This window comes from Vicugna pacos, unplaced genomic scaffold (assembly GCF_048564905.1).
Source record: "Vicugna pacos unplaced genomic scaffold, VicPac4 scaffold_19, whole genome shotgun sequence".
Lineage (NCBI taxonomy): Eukaryota > Metazoa > Chordata > Mammalia > Artiodactyla > Camelidae > Vicugna > Vicugna pacos.
In genome coordinates, this window is record NW_027328740.1 from 72,950,841 (window position 1) to 72,978,599 (window position 27,759).

Here is a 27,759-nt window from a genome sequence, read left to right on the forward strand (position 1 = left end):
AACAATGGGCTAGTTATTTTCCAAATATCAAATCATACTCTAATTGTGTTGTCACGCAAATTATGTGCTGCTGTGTCTTAACAACCTGCTTAGTGTTCACAGGCTCCTTCACTCATGGAAAATTTGGGAGAATGTCATATCCTTAGAGATAGCAATGCTGTCTTTGGCGACCTGAGCAGCAGTATCTGAATTCACTCCTGCTGTTTTTCCAGTGTCCCCTCTAGACCTCCTCCAGCCCTCCATGGGGGGCCCTGCAGTTCTGCCCTAGAAAAGCCTGTTGCTTCTCAGGAAGACTTCCCTATGAAACATAACCATGTCCTTCTTGTGGGGACATTCAGTCCAGAGACCTGAAAGCAGGGGAAAATATTTAGCCTGCTTTTGGTAGAACCTAAATTCTTCCATACTTGTTAGAAGCAATTTCAATGAGGAAACTGTTTTGACATCTAACAAATCAGCATAAATGACTGATGAGGAAGATCAGCTTCCCCATCCCACTCAGTCGTCATGTTGATGTGACACACACATTGGCAAACATTTTCTCCTGTGAGCAACATAAAGTTCAAGACGTTATGAATGGCTTTTTGTTTTTATTTCTTAGTCTTTCCACATTCACTGTGTCTCGTGAGATTATATGAATCCTGCTTATTTTCAGCCCAGCACTAAACTTTTTAAAAGGATCACGTGTTTAAAAGGCTAGTGGACAATTTTTTAGAAGACAGAAATCCTTAGATTTTGGTCCCAGAGTTGAATCTTGGTTAGTGGTGAATGAAAATTCCCGTTAAAATTTTAAATTCAGTGATATAAAGTCTTAAAAATAGTTAAATATTAGTCAATTTCATTAAACACTATAAGAGTTATTTACCTTTAAGCCTGTTTCTGGGGCAATTTTGCAATGATTCCCTCCCTTTATCGATTCCCTCTTTATCAGAATCCTTGAGAGGCCCCTGTCATCATTGTCAGTATCATCATCATCATCATGGAACTGATTATTCTGGAAGATTCTAGGAAAATAAAGAGATGGACGGGATTATGTGTAGGTCAGTGTGTGCATATACAATAAGAACAGCTGTCAGACATTAGATGCAAGATACCCATTTCATTTAGGGGAGAATGTGGTCATGAAATCCTGATGTGGTGAATGAAGGAAGCGGTGGGAACAGGATAGTCAATGCAAAGGAGGAGGAAGTGAGTGAATTGGAGAGCATAGATCCTTGGTTAGTTGATCAGCACATTGGTGAGTATGAGGGGAGTGTGATGGCAGAATCATGTCCCTCCCCGGCCACAGGGTAGCCACCTGTGACATGTTACTGTACATGGCAAAAGGGATGACAGATATTTTAGTATTAAAAATCTTAGAGGATTTCTGTCTCCTAAATTGTCTATTAGTTAGCCTTTAAACCCATGATACATTATTATAGATTAGTGCAGGGGCACAAATAAAATGGATTCATATAATCTCACCAGACAAACTGAATGTAGAAAGGATAAGGAAGAAAAACAAAAAGTCACTTATAAGTGCCTTGAACCATAAATTGCTCATGAGGAAATGTTACACAAGGTGAATGTCACAGCCACATACATACTGCCTGAGTGGGATGGGACAAGGGGATCCTGAGATGAGACAATAGGGTGAGTAGTCTGGATTGTCCAGGTGGGCTGAATGTAATCACAGGGGTCCTTAAATTGGAGGATATTTCCCAGCTGAGTTTAAAATCAGAGGGAGGTGTAGCGATGGAGCAATGTTCAGAAAGGCTGCTGACCATGAAAATGGAGGAAGTTGAGGGGCACAAGCTAAGGAAGGTGGGTGACCTCTGTAAACTGGAAAAAAAAAAAAAGGAAACATTCTCTTCTAGACCCTCTAGAAGGAAGGAACCCTGCTGGTATCTTGAATTTATCCCAATGAGAACTGTGTTGTATCTCTGACACCCACAGCCATAAGCTAATAAGTCTGTGCTGGTTTAAGCTATTAAGCTTATGGGAATTTGTTACAGTGGTAATAGGAAAATAACATAGTGAGTGGTAGTGTAAGGGATTAAAGGTCTAGGATGGGGTGTGGAGAGAATTCTGACATTTGCACCTAAAAAACAACCAGGTGAAGTGGGAAGGTGTTTTAAGGAAGACCTACCTGGCAGGGCTGTCAAGCAGACTGGAGTGAGCGAATCCTTGGAGTTAGAGGAATCAATTAAACCTCACAAGGAAAATAAGAAATAAAATGTAGCAGGGCTTCAGTGTTAGTAGATGTAGGAATGGAAATGGGCAGAGAGATATAAACATTATTTTGAAATTAGCTACAGGTTTGATGACTGCATGTTTGGGAGAGTTAGCCGATGTGTGGACTGAATGCATCCCCTCAAAATCCATATGTCGAAACCTCATCTCCCAGGGTGATGATATAGGGATGCGGGGCCTTTGGGAGGTGATTAGTAGGATAAAATGAGGTCATGAGAGTAGAGCCCTCATGAATGGTATTAGTGTTCTTATACAGGGCCCCAAAGTGCTTGCTTCTCTCTCCTCTCTGGGCCATGAAGATAGTGGGAAGACAGCCATCTTCGAGCTGGCAATCCTCTCCCAGATACATTGACCTTGAAAGCCTCAGCCTCCAAACCATAAGGAATATGCTGGTTGTTTAAGCCACCCGACACACGGTAATTTGTTACAGAATCCCAGACTGACGAAGACAGTGGAGAATGCCACTGTGTTTTGCACTGATTGCCTGGAGAATGCTGAAACCCAGGGAAGTGGGCAGCACAGACGTTTACTCATTTAATCCTGCCAACACTGTAGGGGATAGAGTCTACATTTTCCTCGCTATTTAAAAGGTAAGGAAAAGAGGCACAAACAATAACAATGACAACGACAACAACAACAACAACAGCAACAATAATTTGTCCAAGATTCACACAGAACTCCCTGGAGGGAGAGTGAGAATTAATACTTATGCAGGCTGGCCCCAGAGCCCCTGCTCATAACTACTAAGTCAGATCACCTTGCTTATTTAATCAGTTTTTTTCAACTGTGATATGAGTGTACTGTGTCCAGTAACTTATAATTTCAAAATACCTCACTGTAAGGGAAACATTAGTCGCAGGCATTACAACCCACAGAAAGCTAGACATACAAAAATAACTTGTTAAGGCAAGATAACCAATAATGTTTTTAAATATTATACCTGCTGACCCTTTGCAATAAAGTGTTTATTTATAATTCTGTCTGGCTACAGAATAACATCATAATCCTGCATGTGGCTGGTGGCTCCCGTGTTGGACAGCACGGGTCTAGAGAATTTAAATGACTTGCCCAGCCTTGCCCAGGAAGCTCGTGGTGGGATCAGAGCTATAGTCTGGGACTGTTCCTTCCTATCCAAGTCCCTCATGGAAGTTTAGAAGCTTCTCCTTTGGTGCCCAGCTGTCTATCCGTACTTATGACATCTTGTCAGGTGCCCCGGCCTGCTCCTGAACATCAGCCAGAACCCACTTCTGCTCTTTTTTGGCCAGGTAATACCTTCTAGCAACTTCCATTGCCTTCTTGGCATCAGTTTTTACATGGAAGGGTAGTGGCTAGAGAAGGAAATGTGTCCACATGACAGGTTTTTCATAAATATAGTAGGAGTGGTCAAGAGAAGAAAACCTCAGGAATACGAGTGGAAGCAGGTCATTTAATATACCAAATGCGTACTTTCAATGTATGTTTGTGTTTCCGAGTCCATGCTTGTTCTACTCGTGCATTATAGGCCAACACATCAGGAGACAAGGATTTGGGGCAAGAAATAGCGGCTTTAATTTGTAAAGCCAGTGGAGAAGATGGTAGACCAATGTCCTGGAGAACCATCATCCCAAGTCAGAATTCAGGCTCTTCTTATATTAAAAAGGGGAAGCGGGAATGCTTGGTTGATGCAAACTTGGTGTATGAATTCTTTGTTTTTAGAATCCTTTGTTCTTGCAGCTCTTCACCTGGGTCAGATCCGTGTAAACCTCCAACAAGCAAATGTTATTTTCTATTCTGTATGTTGTTATCTTTATACGAATGGAAAAGTGATAATATCCTTCAAAGTCAGAGCCTTGAGAATAGGGTCTCCTGTATATTTCAGGATCTAGGCAACATTGTTTCACAAAAGGTGCAGAAACAGCAAGACTAAGCCTAGGAAACAGGGCACAGGTTTAAAGTCAAAGGAACAGATCTAATATGGAGTCAGATTTGTTCTTTCCTATTTCAGTAGTGCCATGGAGAAGGCACTGTGGGCAGCTTTCTGTAGGGTCCTGGAGGCTTTCTCTCTCAGCCTCTGTGCGCCTCTATTGAAAACCCATCATCGCTATCTGGCCTGCTGGAAAACCAGTCCGCCTGTTTTGCCCTGAAGTTGTGTTCTGTTTATAACTCATCTCTACTCCTTGGAAAACAACTCAATAAAAACTCAGTTGGTTTCCCACCAGCCCTGAGCAGGGGTGAGGGATAGCATGTTATTATTTTATAAAAAAAAATATAAAAATGTTTTAAAACAGCACTGGGCACATAGGAGAGAGACAATCAATGCTTCCTGGCTTAAATCGAAAATGATGACTCAGTGAGTCTATGGCTGCTGTATTTGCTGAGCTAGTTACTCCTTTGCTCCATTACACATTTATTTTAACTGAAAAAGAAATATATGCATATGGTTAAAAAATTCAAACAGAGCAAAAAATACTCAAGTGAAAGAAGTTTTCCCTCATCCTCTGTTCTTACATGCCTCCCTGGAGATGCCAATGTTTACAATCCTTTGTGTGCTTTTCCAGATATGCTATGCAAGTTCCCACCAATGTATGTAAATTCCTTTAAAGTTTTACTTATTTTTAACTTTAAGGGATTTAAATCCTCAAGTGGCTTCTGCCACAGTAATAGAAAAGAAGAAATCTGACTCCATATTAGATCTGTTCCTTTGACTTTAACCCTGTGCTCTGTCTCCTAGGCTTCTTCTTGCTTGTAAAACAATGTTGCCTAGAGCCTAAAATATACAGGAGAGCCTATTCTGAAGGCTCTGACCTTTAAGGGTATTTAACACTTTTCCAATCATATAAAGATAACACGTTGCAGAATAGAAAATAACGTTTGTTTTGTTGGAGGTTTACAGGGATCTGACCCAGGGAGATAGCTGCAAGAACAAAGGATTCTAAAAACAAAGAATTCATACACCAAGAAGTTTGCAAAAACCAAGCACATAGGAAAGCAGTCTGAATTCTGACTTGGGGAGATGGTTTTCCAGGACATTAGTTTGCCATCTAGGTCTACAGAAACTTGCTATTCCATGCCCCAACACTTGGTCTCCCAACTTACTGGCCTGTCCTGCACTGAGGAGAATGAATTTGGACTCAATAACACTTCTACCTACCTAGCAAGTTGGACACTGGGACTGAGGGCAGCTCTCCCACACACAGGGGCCTACGGTGAGCCCTTGATTATTCCCCGAGGTTGGGGTGTGGTTTACCCAGGAGGGATGGGGACTCTACACCAACACTCAGGCAGTCTGCTCCTTCTGGGGCTCTGACATTTTACCTCCCGCTCCCTGCCAGCCCAACATTTGGGACAGTGGAGCTAAGGCAGAGATTGTGCCTGCCTGTTTCCCAGCGTGTAAAAGGGGAATATGTACTCTTCCCAAGGTAGTTCTGAGAAACAACACCTGCGGGTGCTTGGTTCCCTGAGCAACAGTAAACCTAGCTCCTTGTGGGGGCAACGGGTATGATACCCGTAGGGTTTCTGCAGAGACCTTAGCTGGAGGGCTGGGCCAGGGACGTAAAATATGAGCTGTGGGCAATGACGGGTAAGAGAAGGGTGTATAGGCAGGACTGCTGCCTCCTTCGGGGTGCCACAAGAGGTAAAACGCTTTCTCCCCATCTCTGTTATTCCCCTCCCAATTCCAGATAACTGCCTTCCCTCTGCTCCTCCTGTCCATGTGTCTCCCTCCACTTTTCCCCGCCTCCCCTCCTCCTCCCCTATTCTCCCTCCCTCGGTTCCCCTTCTCTCTCAGGACCCAGAGCGGATCGCTGGCCCTCCTGCGCATGCGCAGTTGCTGCCAGCTGGACCGCGGGTTGGAAGCTCCAGCTCCGAGCCGGGGATCGGCCCCAATGGCTTCTCAGCTCTGTCGCCCTGTAGGCCTTTGGCTACTGCCTGGGGCCGGGGCCTCTGGCTGTGGAAGTGCAAGGTGAGGGGATATCGGGAAAGGGGTGAGGCGGCTGCGGGAGGGCGGTCGGCGTGTCACAGCCCCCCAGGGCGCCAGTCAGCGTGTGTTCAGCTGGATTGCTCGGGCCAGACCCCTCTGCCCGCGCCACCTGCCCCGGCGCCCCGGCCACAGCTGTCCAGGGCCAGGTGTGCCCCTGCGCCTCTTGGCCCAGCCGGGCTCCCCTCAGTCCGCGGCTGGCGTCCGCTTCCCCTCTCCCGCCCGCGAGTCCTCCCCTCCCGGGCTTCCTCTCCTAGGCCGCCGACCCGTCCCCAGCACTGGGCGGGCTGTGTCCCGGGCGGGCGGGGTCTGCACACCCGGACGGGGCGGGCGGCTTGGGCTGGGGCTGGGGCTGGCCTCCGAGCGGGGCTGCAGCCCGCGTCCCCCACCCCGCTCTCCCTGCCCCGCGACCCCGGGGCTGCCTTCCTCTCCCTTTCCCGATCCCTGAGGTCCAGATTAGCGGCGTGGGCGCTGCTCCCCAGGCTGAGAGCCCGCGGCTGTAACTCCCAGCTTCTCCTGGTGGAGTCGGGAAAAGGGAGCGGCAGTGCTGAGGGAGCTTCTGTCTCCTTGATCAGGATTTCTGCCCCAGGTAAGTACCTTGAACACTTTCAGGTGTTATGATGGCGGTGCTTGTTGATGTCACATGTTTTTATACTGAGAGGGATTACAGTGGTGAAAGCAGGGCTTGGTTCAGTTAAAAATGAGCTGAAGGCATGAGGCTGTCTCATCCTCCATCATTCACTCTCCCAGGGTGAAACGTGAGACCGTCGATCTTAAAAAGATACTTATAGTCCCTAACTAGTCCAGCCCAGCTATTGTGTGTTAACAGGAACAGCACAACCTGAGGCGTTGGAGACCCAGGGACATTGCACTCCTAAAGAGCTCCTGGCAAAATCTGGTTTGTTTTGGGTTTTTTTGTTTGTTTGTTTTAATTAAATTGTGGGACAGACTAGTAGTATAGAGGGAAAAATAATTGGCAAGAAGGATTTTTTCATATAACAGCTTTATTGTGATATTGTTCACACACCATGAAGTCCACCCACTTGAATGTTACAATTCAGCAGCTTTTAGCATATTCACATTTGTGCAACCATTATTATTCCAGAACGTTTTCATCACATCAGAAAGACCAGTTGAAATGCATGACCTATCCACCCCTTCCCAGTGGTGGTTCTAAAGAAGTTTCTTGGCTGTTCCTGACCATAAATTAACTTGTTACATTCCATGAAATATCTGGGAGGAATTCTAATCAGAATTGCAATGAATCTGTCTATCAAAGCAGGAAGAATTAATGTCTTTATGGCATAAACTTCTTCTACACACGAATATATCTGGGACCCTATCTTTTCATCTGTCCAGAGCCAGGCCTATGGGAAATCTTGGGTTTGTGAATGATGAGATTCAATACATCATTAGATGCAACTGTAGCCTTTCACTGAAGAGAAAAGTAACCTCGCAGAAGCCAAGTGATTCTCTGATGGTTAGAATGAGTGACCGCCAGTGCTGGAGTATTCGAGTGGACTTGGTGCTTGCAGAGTTCTCCACCACCTACAGTTAAGGGGATTACCGTGTTCTTTTACTTTTTTTTTTTATGGCGTTGCTTTTATTTTTACTTATTATATAAAATTATTTTTTATTGAAGTGTTGTAAATTTACCATGTTAGCTTCAGATGTACAGCAGAGATTCAGTTATAAGCTTATGCATATGTATATAAATGTTTTTCAGATTGTTTTTAGTACAACTCATTACAAGAAATTGAAAATAGTACCCTGTGCTATATAGTAGGTCCTTGTCATTTAGTTTATATTTATTAATGTGTATCTGTTAATCCTCCCTTTCCTGCCTGCTAACAACAGTTTGCTTTCTATGACCATGAGTCTATTTCTAGCAGCACCGTTTTTGCTAGCAATATATGCTGGTTGGCTCTTTTCTGTTTCAGTAGTTCCATCTTATGTGTGGGCGTTTTTCTTCTGGTGGGCCTGTGTGTGGTTTGCACACGTGATAATAGAGATCTGTATTTGGGAGAACTCCAGGCCTCGTGTAGTCCCTCGTATGGAGCGCCCACTGAACTGATGCTTGAACTTGGAAAAAAACAGTAAATGTTGGAATTTCCACTATGGTTGAGACTTCCAGGTTTCTATAACCTCTTTAGCCCACCTAAATTTTGGCTGCACCCAATACTGGATAATTTGGTGGAACTTCATGGTATGGTGGTGTAGAGACAGGGCCTTGTATGCTTCTTCTCTTTCCTTTTTCTAACAATCATTTTCCTGGGCCTTCCAGGTACTCCCCCAGAAGGGCCCAGGGCTGGCTTGGTGCTGCACTGAGGCAATATTTGTTAATAAGTCCCTTTCCTCATCTCTTCTGAGCCTCCATTTCCTTCTCTACACAATGAGGGCTTAGACTAGATAAGTGCTTTTCAGTTTCTTTTAAAGCCATGTTTCCTTTGAGAAACAGAAAATTCAAATCTCTCCTCCCATCACAACCCTTTAGATTTTGACACGTCCTCCAAGGAGTCACATAGCTCTTTGTGGTAAATTGATGTGATTGTGATTCCACGTGGCACAGAAAAGACTCTTCAGAGATTTATTGCAGGGAGAGGGCAGGAAAGGGGCAGTATGTCACACTTTCTTGTGTGAGCACTGGAGCAAAGGCTTGGGTTTAAATACAGTGTCTGATGTGGCATCTCTCTAATCTTGCACAATGTGATAAACCTCTATCCCTAGTTTCTTAATGTGTCAAGTTGGGGTGGTAATGTTTTAAGGCTTTTGTGAAACATTATACACATAAGCCATTTGTGTCTCGGTAGATACAAGACCTGCTAGAGAGTCGGAATTTCTTTAAAAATACATATATATTGTCCACATCACTCTGTCTGTGTGTATTTTGAAGTTCCTGGAGGGTGAGGGTTGAGTGTAATGTCCATCGTGGGACAGGTGGCCCATGGGTCTGTGTGCCTCAGATTGCCCCCTCCTCCCCAGTCCTCTTCCTCTCAGTCCAGGATGAAGTTCCCTAGTAGATTTACACACAGGTCTTGTGGAAATGGCTTTTCATTTTATTGTTTCACCAAGGAGGGTTGCCATCATGATCTCTGTGGTCAGGTTTTGGTGACCTGAAGGCTATGCAATTGGGGATTTCTATTTTATAAAAAGAAAAAAAATTACAAATACAAAATTAGACCTAGGTTGGTGGCAGGGGCTTTTGAAAGTGGGGACCATTAGCTTTTTTAGCTTCAGGTGCAGTGGCCTCTGGCCAAGAGGACACATCCTCATGCTCTGAATTTGGAGGGAACAGTGGGTTCAGTGGGAATATTTACTGAGTGCATCTCATGGGCTGCGCATTCTCTTATTTGTACTGTGTGTTCCTTATTTGAGACGGTGAGCTGATTTAAACTCAATAGCCTCTTTAAAATAATAGACTTTTTATTTTTAGATGTAAGGTAGATTCCCATGTAGTTGTAAGAGATAATATGGAGAGGGCCTATGGACTCTTTGCCCAATTTTCTTTAATAGTTCCATCTTGCAAAGTTGGGGTACTATTCATTCGTGACTCACTAACCCTTTTAGGTTTGTGTTATTGCCCTCATTTCTACTTATGAATAAACTGGTGTTGAGAGAAGCACACAGGTCTGCCCAGGTCACCCACGTGGTTAGTGAAGATTTGGGTGGAACGTGGGCTTGGCATTTCCAAGCAGTACCATTATGATTGTCTGTGGCAGGGAGCAGCATTCACTTTGCTTGTTTATTCATTCATTCAACAAACATTTATTGAATAAACTCTGTGGGTCAGATACTTTCATAGGGTTATCTGATTCTTCAGCAGTATGGAGAATCAGGTAATGTTTTCTTTTTCTTTTTTTTTTTAATATGAGAAAAATATCTCTGAGAGGTTATAATCTCCCCAAGGGAAAAATAGCTCATAAATGAGGGATAGTACATTTGTACAGTTCCTTCTTCTTATGCAGGTGGTACCCTAGGCATTTTACATTTGCAAACTTCCATAATCCAGATATATTCTTGTAAGGCAAGAAGTTTTTTTTTTAATTGAAGTATAGTCAAGTTTACAATGTTGTGTCAATTGCAAGGTGGGTTTTTTTGAATTTTGAATGGAGAAAATATTTTTTGAGGGGGTTAATTAAGTTTATTTATTTGTTTCATTTTTCTAAAATGAGGTACTGAGGATTGAGCCTAGGTCCTTGAACATGCTAAGCACGTGCTCTACCACTGAACTGTACCCTCCTCCCCAAAGCAAGTTTTCTTACCCATTATTCTGCACCTTAGGAGTTCAAATAAATTGGCGTTGAAATCCAGATATTTTGATCCTACTATGGTTCTTTGCATTATATCCTGCTGAGGGGTGGGGAAGCAGTTCCTTTATTCATTCATTTATTCAGCAGTTTTGAGCACCGACTTTGCATCAGGGCCTGCCTAGGTGCTTGGAAACAGAAAACAAGAAATGATCCTTTTCTGCAGGGGATGGAAGCCTAGACCAAAAGCTGGGTAATGTGATCTGAGCTTCAGTAGCCATGTGCAGATGCTGAGGACAAAATTATCCCCGATTTGCTTGGACTTCCCTTGCCTTCTGGCTGGTGCACACCAGGTCGCCGCATCCCAGTGAGGCCCGCAGCCCACAGCACAGTATGTACATCGATTTACCCTCCCTTCTCGGCAGGGCCTGCAACATGAACACCCCTGACTACGTGCAGTGCGCTGAGGACCACCAGACTCTCCCGATTGTGGTCCAACCTGTGGGGATCATCTTAGAGAATTTCTTTTGCATCTATAATGGAATCTCCTTGGTGAGCCAGATCAGACCGTGCGGCTCCCAGTGGGCACTCTTTATCTACTATAGGTATCTCTATGCGCCCGAGAATGGATGGAGTGACTTCCAGACCCACCGCAATGTCATGGGCCTTGTCACCATTACTGACTGCCTCTTGGCCAAGACCTTCTAGAAGCTCCACGCACAGAGGAGCTGTATGGCACCACGCTCTACGACTCTCAGCTCTTTGTCTTTATGCTGTATGGGGAGGTGGCCGAGCAGCCGCACACCGACGTGGCCTTCAATCTACGAGGACTGCGGGTGGTGGAGAAGAGGATCGACGACTTCACTGAGTCACTCTTCATCTTGCCCAAGTCCAAGTGGCTGGATGGGGACCCCGAAAATTCTGGGGAGAAGACCCCCCTCCTCTACATCCTATTTGAGAAGGAGGACTTCGTGGGACTGGACACAGACAGCAGGCAAGTCAACCTGAAGGCCGGGCCACCCTGGCTGTGTGACAGATTGCTTCCTTACATCCAGAATGGGATCATCAAGGAGGAGGGCTTTCTTGTAGCCAAGGCGGGAAGGAGGTGTAGCCCGCCGGTTTTCAGACGTTTAAAACTAAATCCGCCTTTGTTTCAGAGAGATCCTTTTAGGGTTAGTGTGGACACTTACTCCCCCTTTTCAGCCAGGACACTTGGGGGGACCCCTGGAGTTGCTGTCCAATAGAGTAGCCACAGCTACTGATGTTAGTAGTGCTGGGGAGGAGGCCGGTCTGAGCTGAGATGTGCTGTAAGTCAAATGCACATCAGACGCTGAAACTTGTCTAGTAAAAAGAATATAAACTATCTTGTTACTTTCTATATTGATTACACGTCAAAATGATAGTATTTTACATACAGTAGAATAAGTAAGGTCTGTTCTTAAAATCAGTTACTTGGTTTTTTTTTTGTTACATTTTAAACGTGGCAACTGGGAAACGTTATTTACATGACTCACATTTCATTCCTGTTGGACAGCCTGTCCTGGGACAGTTTCATCCCTTTGCTTATAAATGAGACTCTGAATCCCGAGACGCAGAATGAGGTGCTGGTTGAGCTCAGGGTGGAGCCGATGTCTCCTGCCTCCCAGGCCCAGCACCAGCACGGCTCAGGCCCTCTCCCCTGCCTGACAGCCACCATGCCAAGTTAGGACATCAGAAACACTGCCAGGGGCTTCCGAATTAGCTCCTTACGCAGGGAAAGGCGTGTCACGGTGTATGGGACACAGCAGGGAAAAATTCGTCCTCACTTTGTCCCTGTGATTAGGTCAAAGGCCCCACTCTGCCTTGGAAGTGCAGACGATCACTTCTGGGCTGCCTAACCCCTCACCCTCTACTATGTTTCCCTGTGTATCTTTCAAGCTGTCCCTCGGGCAGAAGAGGGTGAGACGTCTTTGCCGAGAGGTGGTCCCCCTTTACTGGGGAGAGTGAGGTGAGCTGTGTCCCCCCGGCCTACGGCCTCGGGCCTTGAGTCTGGAGAGCGCTCATGGCGGTCCCACAGGTGACGGTCAGAGGACATGGTACGTGCTGCCGGGCCCGCTGTGCAGGAGGGGCTCTGTGATTCTCTGTGATTCTAAGGTCAGATTCTACTTTCTTGTTGTTGGTAAGATGGAGGAGAAGATGCCAGAGAATTGATAAAAAGAAAATCCACACCAGTCCTGTGAATGACAGACACGGGATCCGTGTCCCACCTGCGTGTGGTGCCTGGCAGGCTCTGGAATAATTTTCACTTCCTCCCCGGACATTCCTCTATGGCTTAAGGAAGGGGAGAGGCATGTCGTGGCCATGATCTGTACTTGTCCTCACAGGGCCCTGTGATCTACATGCCCACACTACACTTCTGCTCCTTGGAGATGAGGTGTCAGGTTTAGGAAACTGGGCACTGCTGAGGGCATAGCTGCCAGAACCGTGCTACACCAAGGCTGGCTCCGTTCACCTCACCTGTCACCTCCTGTTGAGTCCTAAGGCGTCATTCAAGGTAGGTGCATCGGTGCAATGAAAGCAGGGACCTCCTTCACCCCCTGGACAGACTGGTGGGTGATCAGTGGAAGCCTGGAGCCCTGCCCCAGCCCCACGCCAGTGCCTCCTATTTTGTCATAGGAGGCACTGGTGACATTTTTGCTCAGCAACTGCTTGGCTCTGATTCTGCAGAGCCAACAGAGAATGCCAGCTTGTTTTTGCCTTTTGAAGTCTGCCCTTGGGATTTGGCGGAGTAGCTGGATGTGTGCTTAGCCCATAGTGGTTGACACTGTCACCATTGTTTACCCAGAACCTCGTGTACCAGGCATGGCTGCTGGCATCAAAATACAGCAGCGCATTAAACCTCCCTCCTGGTGGGTCTGTCTGTTCTGGTACCATAAGGGCTCAGCCAGCATCTGAACGTCAGTGAGATAACGTGGCCAATGAGCTCGGGTCAAGCACGTTCTCCGCCAGTGACTTTTACTCCATTGTTGCTTTTACTCTTACACAGTCATTAATTTTTTAAACAATGCTTTGGTTCAGGAGCAGAACCTAATTCTCCCCTGTTCCTCTTGGTGGGAGTGAGTAAAGTTGTCCAGCTTGAAATGCGACCACATTTTGTAGCTCAAAAGCTGTCTACACGCATCTAGGTGAAGTTTTGGTTTGGGGCGCTGACCACGTTGGGGTCCCCCGGCAGCATCGCTCCCCTCAGGCCCCTGCCTTCCCTGGATCAGGAGGTGAGGGTGGGTCTCACCGTCCCTGCGTCCCTGTCCTCATCACACTCACGTAATTTCTTGTAAATGCTGTCAAAGTCATTTTTGTTCTCGTGTGTTTCTAATTTTGGCTGTTCCTCTATTCCTTTTTCTATTTTCCTTTTTCCCTTATACCACCCCGTGAGCATGTTGTTGGGTCTGAAAATGTGGGCTGTGCACACCCTGCATTGGAATAGCCAGATCGCCCTCTGTGCCGTCTCCATCGCTATAAAAAGCAAAAACTTAACAGTTGCCATGATTCGTATATTATCCTAGTCATCTTATTTTCTACTTTTTTGGAATTTTTGCTATGTTAGCACATCACCCACTGGAGTTTGATATCTGTTAAAGTCCTTGCTTTGAGGAACCTGTTAGTTCGTCCTTATATTTGGTAACAAATGCTCTCTTACTAATTTTGTTTATTTGTTTTGAAGAAGTGAGATGCGAATTGATTTAGGCGGCTGCTGAGGGATTTTTTTCATGGAGTATTTAAACTTGGAAAGTCAAATTCTGCAGCACCTTGCTTGATTCTGGCTTTTACACAAACGTGCTCGGCACACGGTTCCTGGCTGTCGCTGTGTGACGTGCGTGACGGCGCTTCCTGGCCGGCGGTCACTGGTGAGGAAGTGGCCGGCTCGGGGGTGAGCAGCTGCAGGGGACGCTGTTGGAGGAAGCAGTCACCGGTTTTTTGTTTTTTGTTTTTTTTTTTTGCATTCACCTTCCCAGTGCCATTTACTTTAATTTGCATTCATAGAGGGGCAGGAGCGGGCCTAAAACCATGCCACTCTTTTGTTCCCTTTATGAGGCTGGTTTTTCTAAGTATCAGGAAATCATTGCCTTGTCCTACGTAACTGGTTCACTTGGATCTGGTGGACACAGGGACCGCTAAAGGGGACCGTAGCTTCCTCTCTGCTTCAGCCAGTGGGCATTCAGAGCCAGGTCTGTGGTTTGCCTCAGCAGCCGTGCAGGCCTCCCTGCACCGGCCTTTACTTTTACCCCTTTTTGGCAGTAAATAGCTGACTCTGTGTCTGTTGCAGCTGATGTCCACCACTGACGGCCGTGTGGTTATTTTGCGGTAGTGAGTCTCCAACACCCCTGTCAGCCGTGAAGGGACCTTGCATTCTCACCCCGACCCTGGTTCATCTCACCCAGGGAAAGGGCTTGGCCACCACCGTCATGCTGGACATGAGGCCTTGTTTCTCCTTTCATGCTCTGGTCCAAATGTGGACACTTCATCCTTCACTGACTTGGTCTCGCTTGAGACAGTCCAGACTTTCTGAAAGAGTCCATCACATTCTGGGGGGGAACAGAACAGAAGTAAGAGTCGCAAGTAGGAGTCTAGGCTGTCTGGGTTGGCAAATGCAGGCTGGGATCTGTGATGGCCGGTCTGTGCCCTGGAAACTGGCCTTTCCCGTGGCTCCCGAGAGAAAAGGGGTCGGAGCGAGAACAGACTTGCCTGGGTTCCTACCATCCTCATCTGCTCACTGACAGGAGTGTCAGCTAACTAGGAGCTCCCCCAGACTTCGGGCCCTTCAAACCTCAGATCACGGGAGATCCTTGAGTCCTTTTTCTGGTCCTTCTTTGTGAGAATCCAGTGCCTTCTGAGGTGACTGGCAACAGGAGATGCCTCCCCCTCCAGGGAACTCCCTTCGGAGGTCTGTGACTCAGTGCACCTTGCTGTGAGCTTGTGGGTTTCCATCGTGCTCCCTGCAGAACCAGACTTGAGACTGGCTTAGCGACAGAAATAACAAGACTGATTCCAGGGCAGGGCCAGGTGGAGGGAACAGTGGAAATTGAATGTGACCTCAAACACCTAGGTGGGTGCTGGGGCTGTTACTAAAATGGGGAGCCTGGGAGGTACCTGCCAGGAATCGAAGTCTAGAGTAAATGGTGGACATAAGGCCTTTTTTTTTGACATATGGCATTTTTAAGATGCCATTTGTCATCCAAGTTAGGACTTCCAAGAGGCACTCGTGTCTATGAGCCTGGGGCTCAGGTGAAGGAGCCGGACTAGAGATACACATTGGGATTCGTCATTCTTAGCTGGTGTTCACAGCCGTGCAAGTGGATCAGCTCATCTCAAGAGGTGCAGACTGTGTCTGAGGGGGGGCAGGGCTGTGCCTGGTTTGGAGGAAAGCCCGGACCATGCAGCTTTGGTGTGTCAGTCAGCGGCGTTTGTGATTTTCAGAGCAATGGCATTTATCCTTAAGGTTCTGGGGGGTGGGCAGGGCCACACAGGAAGAAATCTGAAGAGAGGGTTTTGGCCACGTGTGCGCGTCTTGGGACGATCCAGAAGCTGCAGGGTCCAGAAGGGGAAACTCCTCAGAAGCTGGAGTCGGAGTGGGGAGTTGGGAGAATGTAGTCACACTCTCCTGTGATGAAGGGAGGGAGGACTAGGGAGTCCGCACCCTAGCGGACTCTCTTTCCCACGAACAAAAGGCAATCAGACAGAAGATTTGAGGTAAGAAGGGATGGGCGTTGGGAGAGGAGCCAACCTGGAGAACGGTGGTTGAACAATTCTTGAATAGTCTCCCTGAAACATAGAGTTAAAAAAACCCAGACTCTTAAGAATATTGATAGTGACTGGGGAGGAGGCAGTTGTTTTTCTGACCTCCTAAGGGTAAGGTATGTATCCGGGGATATACAGAAGAATCGGGCAGTCTGTTCCTGGGGCTTCACCCTTACCAGGGGGAACAGTGCAAGTTTAAAGGGGGAGAAGGGCAGCGGAGGGAAACTAGCCAGGCCCCGTGTCACGTACCAGTCGGCCGCCCTACTTGCGTGTTGCATTCACATCCATGCCTCCCAAGTGGGCGGTGGCAGCCCCGTTTTGAAGATTGGGAAGCCTCCTCAGAGGTTTAAGGATTTGGTTCATTTAGCAGCTAGTAAATGCTGTAGCAGGATTCCAGCAGGGCCTTGTCAGACTTCAAGGGCATGTTCTCTCTACTAATTCCGGTTGTACCTGAAATGGTGAAGTGAGTCAGTTTCGGAGCCTTTCAGAGAAAGTACGCTTTAAGTGCCTCAGGACTGTTGCACAAAGCTCAGTGTTCTTTCATGGTTCAGAACCACCGCAGTGCTTTTTGCCCCACAGATGTAAGGTCTTACTCCTTTGACGATGGCGTGGTTGTAAATGACATACATGTGCAAAACCACACTTAGCAGCTTCTGAAGGGAAACTCTCCTGTTCTCCCTTGATCGGCTTTCTTCCACGGGATGTAACTGTGCTGCAGCTAAGGCCTGAGCTTTCCGTATGGAGTGAGGGTTTGATATCCAAATTTAGCATAAAACAGTCAGATGGAGAAAATCGAAGATGACAATATATTTTGGGGTTTCATTAGACAAGACATACTATCTGTTAATGGCTCATAAAGCTAATGAAATTGAGTACAGAACATTGCATTTCTTACTTTCTACTGAGAGCTGTCTTCTAACATAAGGTTCTCTGCTTTGGAACTTCAGCTCAGCCACTAGGGCGCCTGTCATTTTGTTGGTGTGATTGCATTTACACAGTGCATGTAATCTGGGCTTCCTTAGCCCCAAACACTCCAGTGCAGAATCATAGGCTGTAGCCATCACTTAGTTATACAAATACTTCTAAAACTATATGATACCAAAAAAAATAAATAAATAAAAATAAAGAGAGAGAGGGAGATTGCCTTTATCAAAGTTCCTTTGGATTTTAACTGCAAAGTGTTGTTGAGCAGCTCTGGTTTCCTTTGGATATGAATATATACATTTCTTTGCATGTAACTTGGATTTCAGGCTTGAACACCAAGCTCTTGTTTTCCATGAGCCACAAAAATCATAGCCAAATGACACACGTATGAAACAGTTTATTCTTTTTATCTGAGACAGAATCCTTGAATTTGGGACTTGAGCTGCGACTTTCCTGTTTGCTCTTCCCACCCCTCTTGTCACCTCACTCCTTTTTCCCACGTGGCCTCCAAGAGGTCATGGTCTCATAAGAGCAGGTAGACAAATACCAGTTGGTCGCCAAGCAGTGCTGCTGTAGATGGAGCCCAGCCAAGAGCTAAAGGACATCATCAGGGAGGACTTCCTGGAAGAAATTGGCTCTACATTCAGTTCTGGGGACAGAGTAAGAGTCAGCCAGGGGAAGGAATCAAGAGGGTGACTCAGGTGGCAGGAGCAGCCCGGGTAGAGGCCTGGAGGCTTGTGGGGTGGGGACTCGGGGAGACTGCCCTGTGTGGTCCAGGGTGGTGGGTGACCCTGCTTTGAAGGACACTGGAGAGGGCCTAGGGGTGGAGGGCTTTGGAGGAGCTTGGTTTTTACTAGAACTGACACAGAAGAGGCAGTGAAGGTTGTCAGCAGGAAGTGACCCTTAGGAGAGCAGCTCTGCCTGTCCTTTTGAGTCCCACCCCTTCATTCTTTTATTCACAAAACACGCAATTCTGAGTGTCTAGGGGAGAGGGGGTGGACCCACAGTAGTAAGCAAAATGTACTTGTTTCTTGAGAGCTTAGCAGTGTCAGAAGTTGACTTAGATTAAAATGTTTTATTAACACAGCAGGGCACCTAATCCAAAGTGCGGAGGTTGGAGGGAAGGAAGACTTCCTTGACAAACAGTTAAAATGAGCCTGGAGGCTAGTGGGAAGTAGCAGCAGGTCACGGGGCCCCTGAGGTCACTGGGGACCTGGTACTGAGGTGAGGATGGACAAGCAGGGTCGGGGGTGGGGCTAGAACTCTACCAGGGAGCCTCTGATGGGTTTGAAGTGGGGGAGATGTAATCAAATTTGTGCTTTGGGAAGGCTGCCTTGGCTGTGTGTGTGTGTGTGTGTGTGTGTGTGTGTGTGTGTAGCGGGGAAGAGGGGGAGGGTGTCACCAACTGGGTGGGTCATTAGAAGACCATTCACAGGCTCGGAGGCCACCAGTGGGAGAGGGGCGTCGGGACTGCTTGGGGACCGCAGGGGCAGAGTGGATGCCGGGTTTCCTTGTGTGGAGGGCTTGTTAGCGGGGTCGCTCTAGCGACACCTTGTGGCTGGAAGTAAACAGATGGAGGCCGCCAGGTGGACTTACCTCTTCTCTCCTTCCCTGCCTTGTGTGATGATCTTAGCTCTGCCAACATATGGAACAGAAGAGCTAAGTTCCAGAGTAGCCCAGGACTTTGCTGGGCTCGTTCAAGTGAGAGCAGATAGGATTTAGGCTTGTGTTGAGATCTGTAAGTTAACTTAGCTAGAAACGTCCTGTCTTTTGGATTTTTATAGGGGTAGTAATTCTTGATAAAGATTGCTTTCTTGGTGAGAGGAAATTTAATACAACTGATGTCTTTCTCAAAAAATATCTTATCTTTAAGAAATTTAATATTCAAAATAATAGGAATATTTTAAAATGATAAACTAAGGCTTTCGTGTAGTTTCTTTGGTTTCTGAGTTGATGTGTAGGTAGACCCTTTGCATTACATAATAGCACATCTTTGACAGTATTTAAAGAGCTGTTAGTGAGCGCCCCCAATTTGAAAGCATCATTAAAGCTTGCTCTGAAATAGTGAAGTCATATAGGTCTTGTTTGCAGAAGCCAGATATTTGGTTTATAATCTGCAGCATAGCTCCCTTTATAAAATAATAATAGATTCAAAATTAACAAAGTGGAAAATAATTGATTTTTTTTAAAAAATGAAACATAAACTTTCTTGTGCTATTGTTGCAACTGGAAATTTTGAAAAGAAAAATCCTATTGTAATATCATCTAAGTGAAATACATATATGTCTGTCACATTTGAATAGTAACTGCACAGTGGTTTTTGAAGTCAGGATCATTCCAGCTCAGATACTGGCAGTGATGGTTGCTGGTTTTCAATGGAAGAGCCTAAATTTGCTTTCTTAGCTTTATTCTTTTCTTTTCTTTTCTTTTCTTTTCTTTTCTTTTCTTTTCTTTTCTTTTCTTCTCTTTTCTTTTCTTTTCTCTCTCTCTCTTTTTTTTTTTTGGTGGGGGTAGTGCGAGGGTTGAGTAGTGCTGTGCCAGCATGATTTGGGGGCAATTTGTGGGCAGATGTCGTGCAGCAGCAGTGAGATATTTCCATGCATTTTACTTTCCGGACATCACCAGGGAACATGTGTGGTTTGTGCCTGCAGGATGGGATGCTGCAGGACTCCCTGGTCCATCAATGTTATGTCTTGGAGCTGCTCCGGTCAGTGAATGATTTTCTGTGGCTTGGAGCTAATGTGGTCTGATGCAGATGATCAGATGTGTAACTAAAGTACTGTTACTTGAAATAAGAGAAAAGCTAGCAAAAATGTCTCTAAAATACAGGATGAGGGAGGAGAATTGGCTGAGCTGCTTGCAGTGGGGAATATTCTCAGGTGACTCCCTCACTGTGTCTCCTGTCACTATCCCCCACAGCCCTGCATGGCAGTCCTACTGAAGCAACCATGCACTTTCTCAGAAACGCGCTGAATTTCCTTGTGCCTCTGATTGTTCACTTTTTTTTTTGAAAGCACATCTTGCCCTTTGCTTAAATGCCATCCCTGCTAGCCACCACTTACACTCATTCTTCTGGACCTCGTCCATATATAGCTGCTGAATGAAAGAACAAAATGTAGTATCTCCATTTAGTGGAATATTATTCAGACATAAGAGTGAATAAAAAAGAAAAAATAAATAAAGGGGAATATGAAAAAAGCCATCTGCTCTGGGTAGTCCACCCTGACTGCTCAACCCGGCCTTTTCCCTTTGAAACCCCACCCCTTATACCCCACTCTACTATTTTTGATAGTATTTACCACCTTCTAATAAAGTTTAACATTTTCAAAAAAAAAGAGACATGCTGATACCACTTCAACATGGGAAAGCCTTGATAACAGCACGTTAACTGAAAGGAACCAGACACAAACAGCCACATATTGTTGATTTCAGTGATCTTAGAAATGCCCAGAATTGGCTCATGCAGTGGCAGAGAGCAGATGATGGTTGCAAGGGGCTGGGTGGAGGGGGGTTGTGGAGTGACTGCTAGTGACAGGGGTGTTCTATTGGGGTGATGAAGTGTTCTGGAAATAGATGGTGGTGAGGGCTGCACAACCGTGAGTGTGCAGAAGACTGCTGAGCGCTGTCTCTGGGAGTGCTTGTTGTTGGGGCGGCTTTATTTTGTTCTCATCCTGTAATGTGAAGGGTCATCTTGTGCTGAGACCATTCAACTCCTGTGAGTGGTAAGGCTAAGAGACTTTGCAGAGTCATGTTTCTTTTTTCCCCCTTGCTGAGTGCAGGCAAAAATGGTTTAAGCCTGAGAAAGTGCTCCATATGCAGAAATGTCTTTCAGTTTTGGCTGGTGTAAAAATCTTGTGAGCTTTTTAATCATTTAGGACAGTCTGTAGGGGGAAACAGCCTGTGAAGCCTGGGTGAGACTTGGAAGAGCCGCGCTACCCTCCCAGACACGGGTGGGGATTTCACCCCCATTCAGGCAGTGAAGGGCCAAGACCCGTGAGAGGAGTTGACAGTCATGAATATTTATGTGTATCCGCTGCTTCATCTTGGATATTAATTTCTAGCTGAGTCATTTTGTGGCGGCAGCCTCATCCTACATCAGGAATTTATAGTATCTGCTCTTTGAGGTGAAGAGCTGACAGACTTGATTATTTAACAGTCTATCTTGTATTGATATCTCAGATTCTTTTGTCAATCGCAAAACAGCAGAAATACAGACGTCCTTTAATGCCGATGTGACCTGGAGCAGGTTTAGTTTCTGTACCTCAGTGACCTTATCTGCGTGTGGGGAAGATGATAACAGTGCTTCCCTCAGAGGGGCTGGTGAGAGGAGACTGAGAAGCATAAATGGAAGACTTACACGAGATGCTCATGAATGACAAAATTTAGTGCTCTCAGCCTGGTGAGGCCTCAGGGGCAGAGATGTCAGAACAGAGCAGTCCTAGCCAGAGTTCGATCCGCATTGTCAGGTTTTATGATCACTATCACCACTGTGGGTTATCAGGTAGTTTTAAGACTTGGTAATATGAATTCATGAATAATGTTAAAGACTAGACAACTCAGATCCGGTTTACATAGTTCTCAAGATTTCCTGTGAGAAATGGATATTTTTTCCCCATCTTAAATCTGAGTGGATTCTCTAAAAAAATTCTGTAGTCCTCCATCTTTTTCCTTTAATTCTCCTTTTCTTTAAATAAAAGTTTTTAAATGGAGTTACTGGGGACTGAACTGAGGGCCTCATGCGTGCTGAGCACATACTCTCTCAACTGAGGTATACTCTCCCCCATAATTTTTTTAAACCTTACTTTCTTAGTATTCAGAGGTTAGAGGCCTCTAATTCTTTTTTTGGAGACTTGTCCATAAACCGGTAAATCTAAAATTAATGGACAAAATTTGGTTTATTAAAAAAATCATTAGAACTTTTATCAATCCATTCAAAAGGAAATGCTTATTGAGTTAAAATGTTTCTCCTTTATGGTGATTTCTAATTTTTGGTCTAGCTTAACTTATTAAAAGTAATCCTCATCATCATAATGACCAAGCTTGCTGTGAGTGGACACCTACCAAAGGCTAAACTGTTTTTCTCATGTTTTACTTCAAAGCAGGTGTTTGACGGTAGGTATCAATGTCTCCTTTTTGCAGCTGAGGGATTGAGAGGTGGGCAGCTTGTCCCAAATCAAACGCAGCTGGCGGTGCCTAGCTCGGTGCTGGAACCCAGGCTGCACAGGATGCATTCTCAATTTCTCCTCTGATCAGCCTCCCGTTGAGTGGTTTCCCGAACTCCTGTGAGTCCATAAATGACCGATTTTGGCGATCTCAGCCTGATGAGGCCTTCAAAGGAGAGACACCAGTGAGAATGTGAGACAGAGCGGCATAAATTAAAATTGTACATTTTCACAAATGTTGCATTCTCAGGTAATGACTTAAATAGTTTATGTTTTCTTTATATTAGTGCTATGTAAGCACTAAAAACAAAACATTAAAAATGATTATAGTGCAAAATAGGAGTGGGCTTTGAAAGTCCAATCATTGCTAATGATGTTGCTTGTTTTTCTCTAGTGGTGCTTATTGACAGAATAATTTACAATGACTGAATTTGTTTTATGTATGTAGTCTTAGTATGGAGGAAAAGTTTGTCAGTGCATATTGAAAGTAAAATCTTTACTCTTTTCTTTCCTGATGATAAATATGTACGTTGTTTCCATGGCTTAAGTATATTTCCTCATTTGTGAAATTTGAGTGATGCCGTTTACCATGTCTGACTGTGAGAGGTAGACGCCTTGTATACAAAGCATCCAAGAGCTGCTTAGTAAAAATGTGCTGTCACAATGACAGATAGTTTAGAAGGATCAACTGTGAATACTAAAGAGGGTGGTTTGTTTCTGATGCATATTCAATATGGATATATATGAATGTGGCTTAAAGTAACAAGGATTCAGGGTTTTGTGTGTGTGTGTGCGTGCAGTATGAAGTTTTAATGAAATCTGTATCATTCTATTGAGACAGGGACTAGTTAAATTGACTTAAGCAGACGACCTTGAAGATTATTTACACAGAATGTGTATTGTTACAACTCAGTGTTCATGCTGCCGTGTAACTATACACTCAGACATTTAAATTCGTAGGACTCTGACCAGAAGCATTAAGTTTAGAAAAATCCACATTGATCATTTTCAGGGAATAAGCTTCTCTCTTTTGTGATTAAAGAAAATTTTGATTTATTTTTCTGCACTCTTAATAGGTTTTAAAATATCAAAACATTGATTTGACATGTCAGCTTTTTTAATAGAAAAAAGCTCATGCTGTTTTAATATGTAAATAAATGTTTTTGTATTTCAATACACTTCTATGATTTCCTGGCTCTTTGAGAAGTATTTTGCAAGATACTTAGATTACCTCCTGTTGGAAAAATACAGACATGACTTTTATGAATATAGGCCTAGTACAGGTCTGTTGGTTTTTGCTACAGTGCAAGACATGAGGACTAGGAGAGCAGTATGTGCTACATAAGCTTTTAGTTATCTGATTCTTGTTTCTGATCCACAGGCAATTTTTGTGTTGCACCTTTCCAGGCAACCAGGAAGGCCTTTTAAGCCATAGGTGGCGCTGTTACACCTTCTTACAGTCTTAACTTTCCTGTTTGTAAAGGAAGTCTTAAACAACGTGTTTTTTTTTTTTTTGGATTCCTTTGCTTAGTGCTTCAGGGTAGCACAATGTCCATTATGTCTGACTACCTGGAACTATTATTCTGCTTATGTCTTAGTTTTATTCTATCATCTCGCTGTGAACATTTCAGACTTCCTGTGCAAACAGTTGCAACATCGGACTTTTCTTGCAGTGTTAGAAACCAGTGAGCCGGGATTTTATAAAAGAGCTAGAAGCGGCCTCTGGAGCACCTTAAAGCTGAAAAGTGTACTGAGTTCCCTAAGTATTATCCCCACCGCTGTGTGTCAATGGGTGGTAGGAGATTTGGTACATATACAAAGGGGTGTGGTGTTTTGACTTGGGTTTGCGTGCACGCGCTGCCACTGAGCTACGTGATCCTGAGTCAGTTCTTTCTGAGTTTTTCCCTCGTCTGTGAGATGGGGACACTCATTTCTGCTTTGTAGAATTGTGAGAATTAGAAATTATGTAAAGTGTTTAGCACAGTGTGTATGACAAGAGGGCTCATAATCTTAACTGCTGTTTGGTGTGAAGCCATCATTTGATAGTCTTTGGCAATTACTGAGAAACAGGAAAATAAGAAAAGCTGGTTTTATGATGAAAGATATTTGAGGAGGTTCCATAGTTCCTATACACATAATTTAGCATCAGCAGAGTCAGGACATTTACACAGTCGCCCTGAACCAATGTTAAGCCACAGAATTTTTGTTACTTCATATATGTTGGGGCTTAAGGGGACCCAATACTTATACACATGTTGTGTCCAGCAGCCAACTGAGAGATGACAAAGAAGAACAGGCAGGCGATAAATGTCTCCTTTATTACTGATGAAGCCACGTTCTCCATGAAATTCAGGGCTGTGGGAGAGTGAGTGTCATGACACTATGTCCCAGAATTAGAGACTTACGCAGTCCCAGGTAACTCTGGTCCACAGCGAGCATTCCCTTGAGAGATTCTGACCCATAATGCACAGGACTGTCTTGCCATGGAACTGAGCATCCCGGCTGCTTCCTAAGGGTGGCCAACACTGGAGGGGAAGGAAAGCTTTCATATGCCCTGCTTGTCTCCCCGGACTCACACCTCAATCTGTTAGTGTGAGGAGGGCTAGCCGTGGGCCAGTGGTCAGGGGTGTGAAGGGAGAAGCAGTCTCCCATGGACCAGAGGAGTGGGGAGGAGGGAATCCCCCCTCAGATTAAACAGGTGGTGGCTTGAAACAGAAGGGTGCTCCTCAAGAGTTTATAAGAGGGGAAATAAGGATTTCCTTTGGGACTCAGAATAGTCATGAAACACAGAAGATGATTAGATGGGAGACTTGTAAATCACTTTCTTATTAAATTGAAATTTGTTGGGCACCAAAAATGTGCTACATTCTTTTCTGAGAGTTTTACAGAAATGAATCCTCCAATTTTCACAACAAGCGAGTAAGAAAGATTTGATTGTTATCCCAGGTTTACAGTGTGGAAATTGAGGCACACAGAGGGTAAGTAATTTGGCCAAGGTAACAGAGCTAGTAAGTGGCAGAGCTGGGATTTAAATCTTGGCTATCTGGTTTCCAGGCTCCCAGGGATGGGCTTTGGGTGTTTACAGGTATCTGCATCCCTGGATCTCTGTACCTCTGCATCAGTTAGACCAGAAAATACAGGGAAAGTGGAGTTATACAGGTGCTCACAGTCGTGTCTCAGCCACTGTCCATGGAGTGTGCCCCGTGATTGGCATTAATTGTTTTCCAGGCAGTAGATCTGTTCTTATAACAGAAATTTAGTCCATTGAGTTAATCTAGAAACCCTTCCTGCTCTGCTTCTGTCCACGCTTGCCATGTGACTGCCTGCCCGAGATTGGGCCGTGGAGGAGAATCTGTACTCATGGTTGAACTCTGATATTTCAATCTGGTTTGTAGTTTCACATCTCCTGTTACATTAATAAATTAAATTTCTGGTTTTCTTGCATCAGTGTGTCATAAGTTTGCTTAATGTGAAACCAGTCCATGGGAGCCGAGGGGTGCTGACGGTATAATTTCTGAGCATGTGGCATTTCTACCCGTGCAGAAATGGCTGGAGGATGTCCACCTTCCTCACTGATTTCTCCCAGCAGCAGGTTCCTCTCCCACCCCCGGATGTGAGGATGGGATCTCTCTGAGTAGGCCATTCAGAGGCCGAGTCCACCAATCAGATGAAGTACCTGGAAGTGGGTTTAATAGAAGAAAAGGGCTTCCAGGTAGTCTGATGGGCTGTTTGAGTCCGTTTGGTGAAAAGATGTCCACTGTCTGTGGTTGAGCTGCTTCTTTGCTGTTTAAAAGTCTGTATTACATGAAGGGATTTTAAAAAGCAGAAAGGTGTGATTTCAGGTGGTACATCCGCACCGGTGAGTATTGCTGGATGACCGCCTGTGTGTGGAATAGACAGAGTCTTACAAACTTCATAAAACAGCTTTTAAAGCTCTTCCATCTGAGTGCACTTCGTATGGGGTCCAGTTCATGACTGGTCGCGCTGAGAGGGCACGTAACTGATGATGGCAGAAAGGACACGGAGGCATCAAAAAGGTCCCAGACATGTTCTGTGTTTAGAGGATGGGGCACAGAGTAACATATTTGAGCTGGTTTTTCATTGAACACTTTTGAGTATTTTCTAGGACTCCCCAATCCCCCATGGTTCCATGCAGCTGGGTGTCCCCTCAGTGCAGCTCTGTCAGCGCTTGCCCTGGGCTGACGCGGTGTCACGGGGAGCAGGACGGTCAGTGTCCCCGGCTCCTCCGAGCTCCGTCTCCTCATCCGCAGAGCCGGGTTTCTCATCCGTGTCTACTTAGTAGGATTGCTGAGAATCACACGTGATGGTTGTCAGGTGTGACTTTTGGTTGTCTCTGTGATTGGCGTATAGTCAATATTTGATAGAAACACTTGTTTTTTATTATAATTGTGGCTCCTAGATTGCAGTGGTTTTTAGTCTGCATTTATTTTTTTATATAAATTTATTCTTATTTTTAAGTAAGCACTTGTATTTATTTATTTTCATGAAGGTACAGGGGATTGAAGCCAGGAACATGTGCGTGCACAAAAGGTGCTCTACAATGGAGTAATACCCACCCTCCTTGTCTGCACTTAAAAATAAATATTTCAATACACAAAATATTTCTTAAACACCATCATGGGTCCTATTTTCTGCATAGACAATTGAATACATATGCCATCTCAATAAGAATAAATGTCATGGGGACATACCTTTCTAAATCTGTTTACGTGTTTTAAAACGATCATAGCTAGTGAAAAACACGAGTCTTGGATCCACTACTTCTTAGGGTCTGCTTTGCCATCATGGGGAATTACATTCTACAGAGAAGGCTTATTGGATCTCATTGATATTTGGATGATTTTGCAATGTTCAAGGCTTTCAAAAGCTGACCGTTTTGTATTTTAAACTAACTACAAAGTTATCTTCTAGAAGTTGTAAGTCCTTAGCTTGTGAAGTGCCCAGTAATTCAGTTTGTATATGTCTGTGTCTCTGTGAACGTGTATGTGTGTGATTTCAGGAATATAGCAATAAGTTCCATATAGCCTTCTGAAATCTTTCTCCTCCAGTTCAAGGTGTAGGTATATATTTACACAAATAAATTGATACTCTTTTGTGATTTGGCATATTGGTGGGAATAAGAGGTTCTCATAATTGTTTCAGAAGGGTTGGGGAGCATGAGCTTAGAAAATGGGAGGAGATAGAGGCAGGGAGGTTCTTTAAACTTTGTGCAAGATGAGAAACAGTAGCTTTTCTTTTTTCTTCTAAAGCAAACTGGCACTGAATTGTAACATACTAATACTCAGAATTGCTTTTCTGATCAGAGACAAGTGCCTCAGATTTTTCAAGGCAACATGAATGATGAAATGTGTTTTAGCAGTTATCTTTAAAAGTAGTTTTATTTTTCAAGTATAAGTCTATAGAATGTTCTTTTTTTCCCAGCTGTACAAGAATTTCTCATTGATCC

The 27,759-nt window shown here is 44.8% G+C and overlaps 1 protein-coding gene across 1 annotated transcript in view; it reads left to right on the forward strand.

Annotated features, from left to right (window-relative positions):
* The first annotated feature begins 5,908 nt into the window (after nt 1-5,908).
* Nucleotides 5,909-27,759, forward strand: part of LOC140693509 (uncharacterized) — a 311,246-nt gene continuing 289,395 nt past the window's right edge. The window contains exons 1-3 of the mRNA XM_072957329.1: nt 5,909-6,169; nt 6,695-6,773; nt 22,384-22,542. The gene's annotated coding sequence lies outside the window, so the exon portion shown is untranslated. The remainder of the gene's footprint in view (nt 6,170-6,694; nt 6,774-22,383; nt 22,543-27,759) is intronic.